The 11,579-nt window shown below is 35.6% G+C and overlaps 1 long non-coding RNA gene across 1 annotated transcript; it reads right to left on the bottom strand.

The window, feature by feature from the left end:
* Positions 1 to 10,154: 10,154 nt before the first annotated feature.
* Positions 10,155 to 11,137, bottom strand: LOC143590829 (uncharacterized). The gene is made up of 3 exons (XR_013145553.1): positions 10,758 to 11,137; positions 10,593 to 10,671; positions 10,155 to 10,507 (listed from the first exon to the last, which is right to left on the bottom strand). It is a non-coding gene; the product is annotated as an uncharacterized LOC143590829 (long non-coding RNA).
* Positions 11,138 to 11,579: the final 442 nt, after the last annotated feature.

Raw genomic sequence — 11,579 nt, 5'->3', positions numbered from 1 at the left:
CCACATGGACATTTTGGTTTTTGAATTTTGAATATGGCCTTTAATTGTTGTTCTTCAATGAGGATCTTTGATTCTTATCAGATGACTCTTGTTTTGTTGGAGCTCCTAACCTATCTTGGATTCATTTATCATCCTCCAATCTTATAAACCTGAGTGCTCTGTTCCTTACTTCATCTAATGTCCTGCATGGGGTCATAACAAGATCATCATAAAATAGGGATTCCTTTTGTAACCCCATATTGAATGCCTCAACAGCCGTAGCCATGTCAAGATTTGGGATTTCTAAGGCTTCCCTTCCAAACTCTGTAACAAAATCCCTTAAGGCTTCATCACGAAGTTGGATAACTCTATATAAATCACTAGTTAATTTCTTGAATTTTCTACAAGAAAATTGGCTATTGAACAAATTAACTAAGTGCGAAAAAGAAGTAACAAAATAATGAGGAAGACTTAGCAGCCATTTGAGTACGGATCCTATTAAAGTGGATCCAAAGCCTTTACACAGACAAGCCTCTTTGAGCCTCTCAAGAATTGGATTGATCTCCATCTTTTTCCTGTATTGAGCTACATGCTCTTCAAGATCAGTGGTCCTATCATACACTTTCATGTTGTGGGTTTGAAAGTGTTTTGGGATCTCCGCATCACAGATTGGTGGAGCAAATCTGGAGTACTTGTGGCTTCTTTCTGGTATTTCAGGGATTGGACGGGTCACCCCTGGTACGCTGGATATTATATCCTTAAGAATTCTGCAATTCCTTAGCCATAGCTTGGTTGATACCTGCATCCTGCATGGAACCACGATTAGCATCTAAGGATATAGGATCATACATGTTACCTCTTTGTTGTGTGACCGTCGACATTCCAGAAGAATAGCTAAGGTAAGAAGCGTGTGCTACAGGAGTTGGTCCACCAGAAGTGATGGTCTGCATGGGGATAATATCTCCTTCATGGACCTCCGAAGACCTCTGATGTTGAATTTCTGATGATCCTTTATTCTGGAAGAAGGATCCTTGAGGCTGGAAGTTATAGGATCCTTGGTCACACAACCCAAAGGATCCTGGTTGAAGGATCGATGATCCTTGATGAAAGATCGAGGATCCTTGAGTCTGCTGACCCATTGACCCTGACTGAAGGATAGATGATCCTTGTTGGAAAGTCGAGGATCCTTGAACCTGTCGACCCATGGACCCCGGATTAAAGATGGATGATCCTTGTTGGAAAACTGAGGATCCCTGAGTTTGCTGACTCATGGATCCCGGTTGAAGGATAGATGATCCTTGAGCATGTTGAACCAAGGATCCTAGAGTGGTAAAATCCAGCATCCTAGGCATTAGTGGAGTTTGATCCTCTGCTAGCCTCTTAGTCCTCTTGAGATCTTCTATCTCCCGAAGGATCCTTTGGTTAGTCATGTTCTGCTGCTCCATGTATGCTTTAACCTGTGAAAACATAGCAGAAACATCATTGTTAGTATTAACCACCGAAGTGGCAGTAGTGGTTTTCGAGCTCTGGAAGACTGGTAGTTGTGTCTTGTTCCCAGCAACAGTAGCCCTTAGTGCTCCCGTAATTTGAGGAGGCATTGGTAGTGAGGATCTTGGTGGGAGTGAAACTGATGAAGGCATGGTTGATGAAGCAGAAGATTGTTGAGAGGCCATTGATGGTGATATGTGTATGAAAAGTTGAAAATTGATAAGGTATTTTCTGGATTATAGCACCAATTGCCCCATGGTGGGCGTCAAATTGTTTTGGTCAAAAATCGACTAAGGATAATGTAACCAAATTAGTAATTGTGGGACTTGGTGTTTGTGATTGTATATGTAATATATTGATGAACACATAGATTTATACGAGGAAAAGCCCTTGATCTTTAGAGGATCGCCGGCATAAAAACCTCGGGTGATGACAAATCGTCTATCACCAATTTATTAATCAAGAAAATGAGAATACAAGATTGGAGATTATGATCAATGAATACAAGATTGCTAAGCGTGTGTGCTCTGCTCTAGTTTGCTCTAAGTATTGATAGTGAACGTGTTCTGTATAACTAATTGATCATAAGCTCATTTAAATAGGAAATTAATAACTAAAACTCCTATTTTTTAGTCACTAATCAAGTCATTCCTTCCATTTCTTCATTGTAGCCATTTAATGCATTAAATATGTTGTTTAATGACTTTGATTGCGAGATCATAGCTTCGACTTGGTCACTAGCCGTTGTACCTACCAAGAATATCAACATAACAAAGAGATAATCGTTAATAAATAATAAGTACTGAGAATCTTTGATCCTGACGGGATCTGCAATACATTCTAAGGATAATTGATCTAGATTATATGCCAAGATAAAATATCCACAGTGTCAAATTTCCGTGCACTAACAATATATAAATATATAGGGTGGGTTAAAATAAGAAGTGGAGTGTGTCTAAGAAATGTAAGAAGTAATATGGTGCATGAGATATGTTGATATAATGGTGGATATGGAAAATGTGCTTATTGTACGGTGTGTTTTAATTTAGTTGTGGTGTTTTATTGTGCGGTATGTTTTATTAGATCTAATGATGAAAACACACTTACTACACTTATTAGGAAAAAATCTACTTCTTATTATAACCTTGCTATATATATATATATGAATCTTTTTTTCAAAAAAAGTGTAAACTTATAAGTCATTAGTTATAACACCAGCCCAGCCCAATTTATAATTGTTCATAACCAGCCCGACCCAATATATATATATATGAATTTTTTTTCAAAAACAAAAGTGTAAACTTATAAGTCATTAGTTATAACACCAGCCCAGCCCTATTCAATTCATAATTGTTCATAACCAGCCTGGCACAATTTGAGTCCATCTGAATTAATTTATGATATGTCCATAAGTTCATAATCATTAACCAGCCCATTTAAAACCTTTGCAACTATATCGAGGTGAAATGAAGATGAGGAATTAAGGAGTTATCAGACTTCATAAACGTGCGACGAACGGAACACCTTCGCCAGCACAGTATCCGGGCTCCTTCTTTCGGCCTCTATGGCTCTGCTAGTACGCCGGTCATTCTACCGAATAGAACCACCCTCGATGGCGCCGAACCTGACTTCCTTCCTCCGGCCTTCGTGGCTCCACTAATACGCCAATCGCCACTCCACAACACCATTCCTCCGCAGTTTTGCTTGACTTGAAGCAAATTTTAGTTAGATTTTTGAGTTTTTAACTAAAATATTAAATCTTATCAACATCAATCAAATAGTTGTTATTTATATGTTTAGGTTTATAAAAATTAAGGTTAATTGGTTGATTGTTATTTATATTTAAATCCAATTACTCAATTAATTTTGAGCCTATTTTTATACTAGAAAAATAAAAAAATTGTGCAACCCAAAACATAACCAAATAAGCGTATTTAATATAAGAGAAAATTACATAAATAGCCTTTTTGAAGAGAGAGAAAATGCAATATAGCCCGTGAGATTTCAATTTCCAAAAATAGCCCACCAAATCCAACGTTCTCGTGAGTTTTTGATATTCCTCGTGAGTTTTCGTGGACGAATTAAAATCTTCCAAGTGTTTTCCATTCCCACCTACCACGCTAGTTTGCATCTCAAATCTGTCTGAAACGTTACTTTTGACATCATATATATCCTGACGAAAACCAACTTTAACGTTATGTTTCTAGCTGTTTTCATCGGCAACGTGAGTTGTCAAATTAGATGATTTTTGATTTTTTTGATTTTTTTTGAAATTCAACCTCAGAGATGATTTTTTATCACAATTCAACTGCCAAGATGATTTTCATTGGACTTTAAATTTTGTTAGATTGGGATTCATTCTAATATTTGGATTAATGCTTGCTGTATAGAATTTATCACCTGAATCTAAAAACTGAAATCACAAAGACTAAGGAAATAAAATATACAAACATCTTTAATAGTGATATGATCTTTAATAGTAATATGCATTTGGACGGCACGGGAGATCTGATCACGAGGTGGCATGATAAGAGAAATCATGATTGTACCGTTTTCTCTTGCGGATTCCAGCGCACGTTAGCATCATGCCGGAAATAAACCCGAAAACCGGTTACTGCCACTCAAACTCTACCTTCTACAGCAAACGGAAGCCAACGTCGTTACCGTCAAACGAAGTACTCGACGTCACCACCTTCATCTCGGCGCGTGCACACAACGGCACCACCGCATACATCGACAATTATTATTAACTTTATTATTACCAGTAGGTGAAAAACAAGACCCAAACCCTAACTCATCCACAAACCCACCATTCCGATGAACAAACCTACACTCAGTCCCATTCTTATAAAACCCTCGTGTGCCGGCGGTGATGGTGCCGGTGGCCGGAAATATGATGAGGTGATAAATATGATGAAGAAGATGGAGATGTTTTAGGTTTTTTAAAATTTAAGAAATTCATTTGAAATTCATCTTTGGAGATGAATTTCAAAATAACTTTAAAAACCATAATTTTGAAAACTCACGTTGTCGATGAAAACAGCTTGAAACATCACGTTACGGTTGGTTTTATTCAGGTTATATTTGATGACAAAACTAACGCTTCAGACAGATTTTGGATGAATAATAGCGTAGTGGAAATGGAAAACACATGGCAGATTTTTATTCGTTCACGAAAACTCACGGGGAATATCAAAAACTCACGAGGACGTTAGATTTTGTGTGTTATTTTTGGAAATTGAAATCTCACGAGCTATATTTTGTTTTCTCTCTCTTCAAAATGGCTATTTAGGTAATTTTCTCTTAATATAATTTAATATTAATATTTTGTTTAAATGAAAAAAAATACCTTTTACTTTAGGTTTAAGTTTCGCCTCTGATTAAAAAAATTTAACGATTCTTCGAAGACGCCATGCAACCACCGCCCTATTCAAGATCAAGATCGTATGAAAGGAGGTATTCTTCCAGAATCACCCAATATAAATTAGGTAACTATTTGCACTTTATGCTACAAACATTTTGCATTTCATTAATCAAAAGTACTTCATTCATAATATTAATGGCCCATAGCTCCATTTCTATGCAAAACAAACACTAAAACTACAAAAGAAAATGTGACATTAATCGGGGTTTCCTTAGGTCAAGAAGAAGCCCATTTCATATGCAATCATTCAATTTACACACCAAATTCAGAAGGATGACTCCATTTTCTTCTGCAAATAATAGTCTTCTCGGGCTTCTTGCACATGTTCAAATCATCATGTCGTCATTGCCCCCAATTGCAGGCCCTAAAACAAATGCATCAATGATAGATTATGTAACGAAGCCATGTAATGTAAAGCACTAAATGTGTATTTTCACATGATCAATATTGGCAACTCTTTAATAACTATCATTCATATGTAGGCATTATGATGTGTACCCGTTAAGTTGTCAAAACGTATAAACAAGTTTACAACAAGCTTCTACTGATATGTAGAAGTTCTACATTACTAAATATCAGATTCATTCATCTTCTGCAATAGGAAATTAGTGGATTTAACATGATGTCACTGTGAACTTTAGTAAATTGGACAAATCTAGGGGGAAGTTTTAACAATCAATATATTACAACTAGATCATTAATCAACTACCACATATTTTGTTCGATCATGGAAAATAAGGTAAAGACAAGATTGTGGGAGCTGTGAACCGTTTCCTCTCCTTCTACACTCCCCGGCTCCAAACTTTTTTTCGATGTGAAAGTATAATAATTCAGATAAAATAAAATGTACCTAAGAGAATCAAAAACAACCCCACAAAACTACTAATAACAACAGTAGTAAACTACCGCTAGCATACAATGGTGATTTAGCTCCTTGAAAGATAAAGAGCAAAGAGATAATAAAAAGTAGCATTAACGTGCTTGAAAATCTATACACCTGAACAATGCTAAAGCTAAGGCAAACATAGGTATACGAAAATACAAGGCCCCAGGACAGATCTATACTCACCTATAAAAGTTCATAACTTTAATCTAATGTCACCAAAAACTCCGTTCCCAATCATGTCATCAGAGAGGTTTAAGTCTAGCAAATATTGAACAGATTAATGAACAAGGATAAAATGCACAACAACCCCTCAGCTAACAATATCTCAATGCTAGCTTAGAAAATCAAATAAAAGATCCACATGAGAAAGCACAACTGCACACAAACAAGAAATAAAAACCAGAGTGCGCACAATAAGCATAATATATGGCATTAACAACGAGCACACACAATCAAGGATGAGTGAGTATACAAATAGGCCAACCATACAACTATAACAGAGATAACAACATGATTGTATTGTGTAAGTGAGAAACACCAGTGCGTTTCAGCTAATGTGATTTAGGAAAAATACTCATAAGGCCAATCCGTTGGCATACGGAGGTGTATAAAAATTTGTCGACTGTCACGGTCTTTATACATACAAGTCCTGAAAATCTCAATCCATTTTAGCAACTCGAAAACAAATTTCCTTATATGCTTGTGACAACCAGGAACTAACCAAGACAATTACGACAGATATTTTCAAATCCATGAATCTATATATTTTCTAATACACTTCACACCACCAGGTTGGCATTACAAGTATTTCTCCTAAATAGCAGTTAAAACACATTAGATGTATTTATTCATTTAAACTTTGCAAGCAGGTTGCTCTTATCTAATGAATAGCTCTAGGTTGGCCTAATTGTTAATTAATAATAAATCCGTTGATTACGGCAATTACAGATCCCCAATTCTTCAAATAAACCCGATCTTCATCGTCGTCTTTATTATTATTATTTCGAACACGAAAGTCTCACCTGCTACTGTTGATTACGGCAATTACAGCAATGGAGTGTCGATTGATCCGCCTAGGGTTTCGAATTCGAATTCGTTAAGGGATGATTGCTCCAAAACGTTTGAGTTATGGTTTAGGGATAGGGATAACGCGGGTTCCAGTTGAGAAGGAGAACAAGAAGGCGAGAAAGTGGCGGTGGAAGCTTTGGGGGGTTCATCCACCGGCGGAGTAATAATAATAAAGACGACGATGAAGATCGTTGCAGCTCCGTAAGTGGTGTTGGAAGATCTTATTCGGAATCATGGCAAGATGGTAACAATGAAGGTGGGTTGAATGGATTCTGCAACGAGGTGGCCGGAATTTATGGTGATGGTGGTGGCTTAGAGAGAAAGAAGAGAGAAAGGAGGGGAAGGTACTATGTATATTTTCTTTTCTTTTTTTTTTAAAAAATTTAAGGATACATTAAAATTACAATTATGCCCATCACATGTCTGGCACATGTCATACTTAACTGAGTTTTTTTAACCCAGTTAGCGTAAAGGACATAACGTGTAGAAAAAAAAATGTTTAAAGTACACCGCCTGCAAAGAAACTAAAAAAAGGACACGAACCGTAAATTGGCTTTTTTTAAAGGACAAAATTTGTAATTCTGTGTATAATTTTTAAAAAATATCTCATAGGTTTTTAACATCCCCTACCCAATATTTAGCTATAAATAAGCTTTAATATGATTTAATATATAGATTAACTACATGTACAACCTAAAAGACATGTGGTACAACATTCTGAAACATAAAAATGACCCACATACAAAAGTGTGCGCCTCATGTGCGTTGTTTAGCACTTTTTGCCTAAAAATCACGCCTCGCTTGCACTTTTTGTACTCTGTCGCCTTGTGTAGGCAAAAGTCAAAAGTAGCAACGCCATCGCCTTGTGTCGCTTTGCGCTTTTAGAACCAAGCTTATTGTTCCCACATTTTCAGTTTTTGGTTCATTTCTTGTTTGAATTCTCGTTTATTATCGCATGTAGACCTATAGTTAGTTTTTCAAGGCTAGCATTGGAATATTGTTAGCCAGAGGTTTTGGTTTGCACTATATCCTTGTTCCTTGAGCTGTCGTGTAATAAGTTGCAAACATAGAGCGAGAAAAGTCATGATTACGCCTTCAAATTGTATGGAGGGAAGGTGTAGACAAGAGGAAAAAATAACATAGCATAAGATAACTAAGACAAGCTAAAGAAAGTGCTAATGACAACATTATACTCTACCAAAGGAAATGTATGCAATCAAACTAGCATAACACCTATGCTATCAATATCGGTGCTATAGCGGTTATCAGTCCATCTGTAAAATAGCGGTCGAAATATCGGCCCAAATATCGGTTCCGATATTTGCGGCGCTATTTACCGATATTTTGCCGCTATTTGACTACCGCTATAGCGGATTTATTGGCGAGCTTATCAGTTCAAAATTTTTTACCCAAATTTGTTTAACTTTTTGGCCCAAAGATGATTCCCGTTACCTTCTTTTGGCCCAGAGCCCAATTCCATTTGATTTAACCCTAAGATCATGTTATAGAGATGATGGTGATGCTACAGTTGAAATGGACGATCTTGAACAACAATTGGAGGATTTGGTTGATGTGGACTCGGAGGATGATTTCATGGCTTTCGATTAATTGATTAAATCATGTCTTAAATTAAAAATATTGTTATTTTGTGTTTTTAACTGTTGACTTTTGTGATTTTGGTATTAAGACTTAAGTATTAATATTAGATAACTTTTGGTGTTATATATATATATATATACATACTAGTAGGAGACCCGCGCGGACAATATACAACATAGTACTCACTTTTTGTTAGTTTTATTATTCTTATAGTATTTTACAAAATTTATAAGGTTTACTTAATAACTTTAATGTTTAAAAGGTTTTCAATTGTTTTTTTTTTTTACTTTTAAGTGAAGTGTCAAAGGTAGAATTAGATGTGCACAAATCGGGTTTTTTAAATACCCAGATTTGGATATGGATCGGGTTCGGGTATGACAGGGTATCGGTATCGGGTCGGGTATTGTCTCTAAAACCATATCCTATTCATCGGGTTCGGGTCGGGTATAGAATCGGGTATTCTAAAACCGGGTATTTGAATACCCTATTATCGGGTATTGAAAAAAATCCTATTTACGGATTTTTTCGGGTATTTTTCGAGTATATATTGGATTTTTTAAAAAGTTTGCACTTTTTAGGGGTATTATTCAGGTATTTTTAAGGTATTTTTCCGGTATAAATCGGGTATTTGAAATACCCGGTTTCGGGTATTGGAAAAACTCGGTTCCGGGTATGGAACCGGTTCCGGTTTTCAGGTATTACCGGGTCTGGTTCGAGTTCGGGTTTTAGTGCCAAAATGCATACCCTATCCATACCCTACGGGTAGGGTCGGGTACGGGTTAGGGTATTAAAAACCCGGATATTAAAAAAACCGGTTCCGGGTTTTTATTTCGGGTCCGGGTTTTTTGTGCACCTCCAGGTAGAATTACTTTATCTTGTAGCCGTCGTGTAGCCGGTAACATCGTAAAGACTGGCCAAGTATTGTAATGTTTTGAAATGAAAAAATCCACTTTTAAATAAAGGACAATTTGGTTCATATTAGAACAGGGTTGGTTCAGACCGGGCCAGTTAAAAGAAAAGGTAATGTGGTTCGTGTCAGACAGTACCATTTTTAAAAAAGGTCGATTTGTTTGGGAAAGAACGGGTTTGGACCAAAATAAATACATATCGAAACGGGCTGAATAAAAAACATAATTAAAGTATATTATGAAAATCTTTAGAGCTAAACAAGGTGCTCAATCTGCAATCTGCAGTCAGACTATAGAGGGGAGGAGGGGTAGAGGACGACCGAAATTGACTTGGGATGAGAGGATTAGGCATGATTTGATAGACCTAAACCTCTCCGAGGACATGGTTGAGGATAGGAATTCGTGGAGAAGTAGAATTAAAGTTAAGGATTTTTAGAGAGAATTGAATACCTTAGGGCTTAGACTTAACTTATTTAGGTCACATACCATAATGGTATTTCCCTTACATATATTATTATTATTATTATAATTATTATTAGCTTTTAAACTGTGATCTTATTATTAATATTATTATAATTAGCAGTAGTTTTTATATAGCTGTTAAACTTTGATTTCCTTTATTTTGCTTCATACACATGTACTTAGAGCCGAGGGTCTCTCTGGAAGCCACCTCTTTATTCCTTTGGATAGAGGTACGGTGTGCCTACATCCCACCCTTCCCAGACCCTACTTATAGCTTTGCTGTCGGTGGGATTTTACTGGGTATGATTGATTGATTGATTGATTGATTTTGAGAATTCATTAGAGTTATACAGTTTTTAAAAAGATAAATTATACAGTTATAAAAAATATAATTATATTAGAGTTTAAATATATATAAAGTTTATTTGAATATTAACCTTAGCTTCGTTTTCTGATGGCCACTTTTGATGTAAAGATAATTGTGATTCAGCTTATGCTAATGCATGCAGTTACCTTAGTAGATCACCACCACCCGTGTATTAACAAATACATTTGGGTTATAATACTAAAGAATTTTCATGCATTAACTGGAATTTATGAAATGTTGCTTACTTGCGAGAACCACCAGTCAGGAGACCACTTGGTTAATATATGTCACCTTCTAATCCCACACTTGTGGTTCCAACTTGCTAACTGAAAGCAACCACTGTGTAGCATAAGTTGATATACATAAAAAATGTGTTGTTAAAAAGAATACCAAAAAATTGTGGAAATTTACATTGAAAGAACTTGAATTGATCAGAAGACCCCTGTATCACCTGATTTTAAATTTGCACCAACTACATCTGCTAAAATACCTATAAGCAAAATAAATGTATTAGAACCCTTCATAAAAGAGAGACAAAATCTTGAATAAAAGTAACACAACAATTAAGATTCTCACCACATTAGCTTTATATAGTGCATCAGTTGGCCATAATGATCTCTTGTGTTTCTCATGACCCATAAAATCTTCTAACAAGATCCTGCATTTGGTAAAACAAAAAAAATATTCATCTATAAAAGCTATTCAAATATTAGAAACTGTGACATCTAGGCCTGTAAACGAAACAAACAGTGAGCTGTCCATGAACTGCTCGTTTAACTAAATCAACGAAGACGAAGACATTCATTAGTTTATGTTCATGCATTTATGTTTGTTCAAATAATAATAGAAAATAATTAAAAATTGATTGTATTTTATTCACATTCGGTTATGTTCGTTCGTTTAAGTTTTTTATTTGTTCGTTTGTGTTCATTTATGTTTGTTTGTGTTCGTTTATGTTTGTTTTCATTTATGTTTGTTTATTTATGTTCGTGAACTATTCTTTTAAATTTTTAATAAACGAACATAACAAACGTGAACATGTTCAATTTTTAAACAAACAAACATGAATAAAAATATCGGTTCAACTAACTGTTGTTGTTCGTGTTCGGGTTTGTTTAATGATGAACATGCCATTGTATTTTAAAACCTAGCAACAATGAATCCACAAGACATTCTTAAATTACCTTCATACAAGCAAAAAAAAGATATCATTACTATGGAAAGAGCTTGATTTGGAATTGCAAAACGTGCTTTCAAGAACCCGCATGATGCATATCATAAGCTATAATAACACTGTGGTTTATATTCTTCCAATGAACTGCAATAACAGTACTATTCTTATAAACTAAAAGTGAAAACTAAATTATTATGATTTTGTAAGCAAACATTAGTTAGCTT

The sequence above is a fragment of the Bidens hawaiensis genome, unplaced genomic scaffold (assembly GCF_021521415.1).
Source record: "Bidens hawaiensis isolate Kalapana, Puna unplaced genomic scaffold, B.hawaiensis_p1.1 tig00039010_1, whole genome shotgun sequence".
NCBI lineage: Eukaryota > Viridiplantae > Streptophyta > Magnoliopsida > Asterales > Asteraceae > Bidens > Bidens hawaiensis.
Note: the sequence above shows the minus strand (reverse complement) of the source record. Positions and strands in the feature narration are given on the sequence as shown.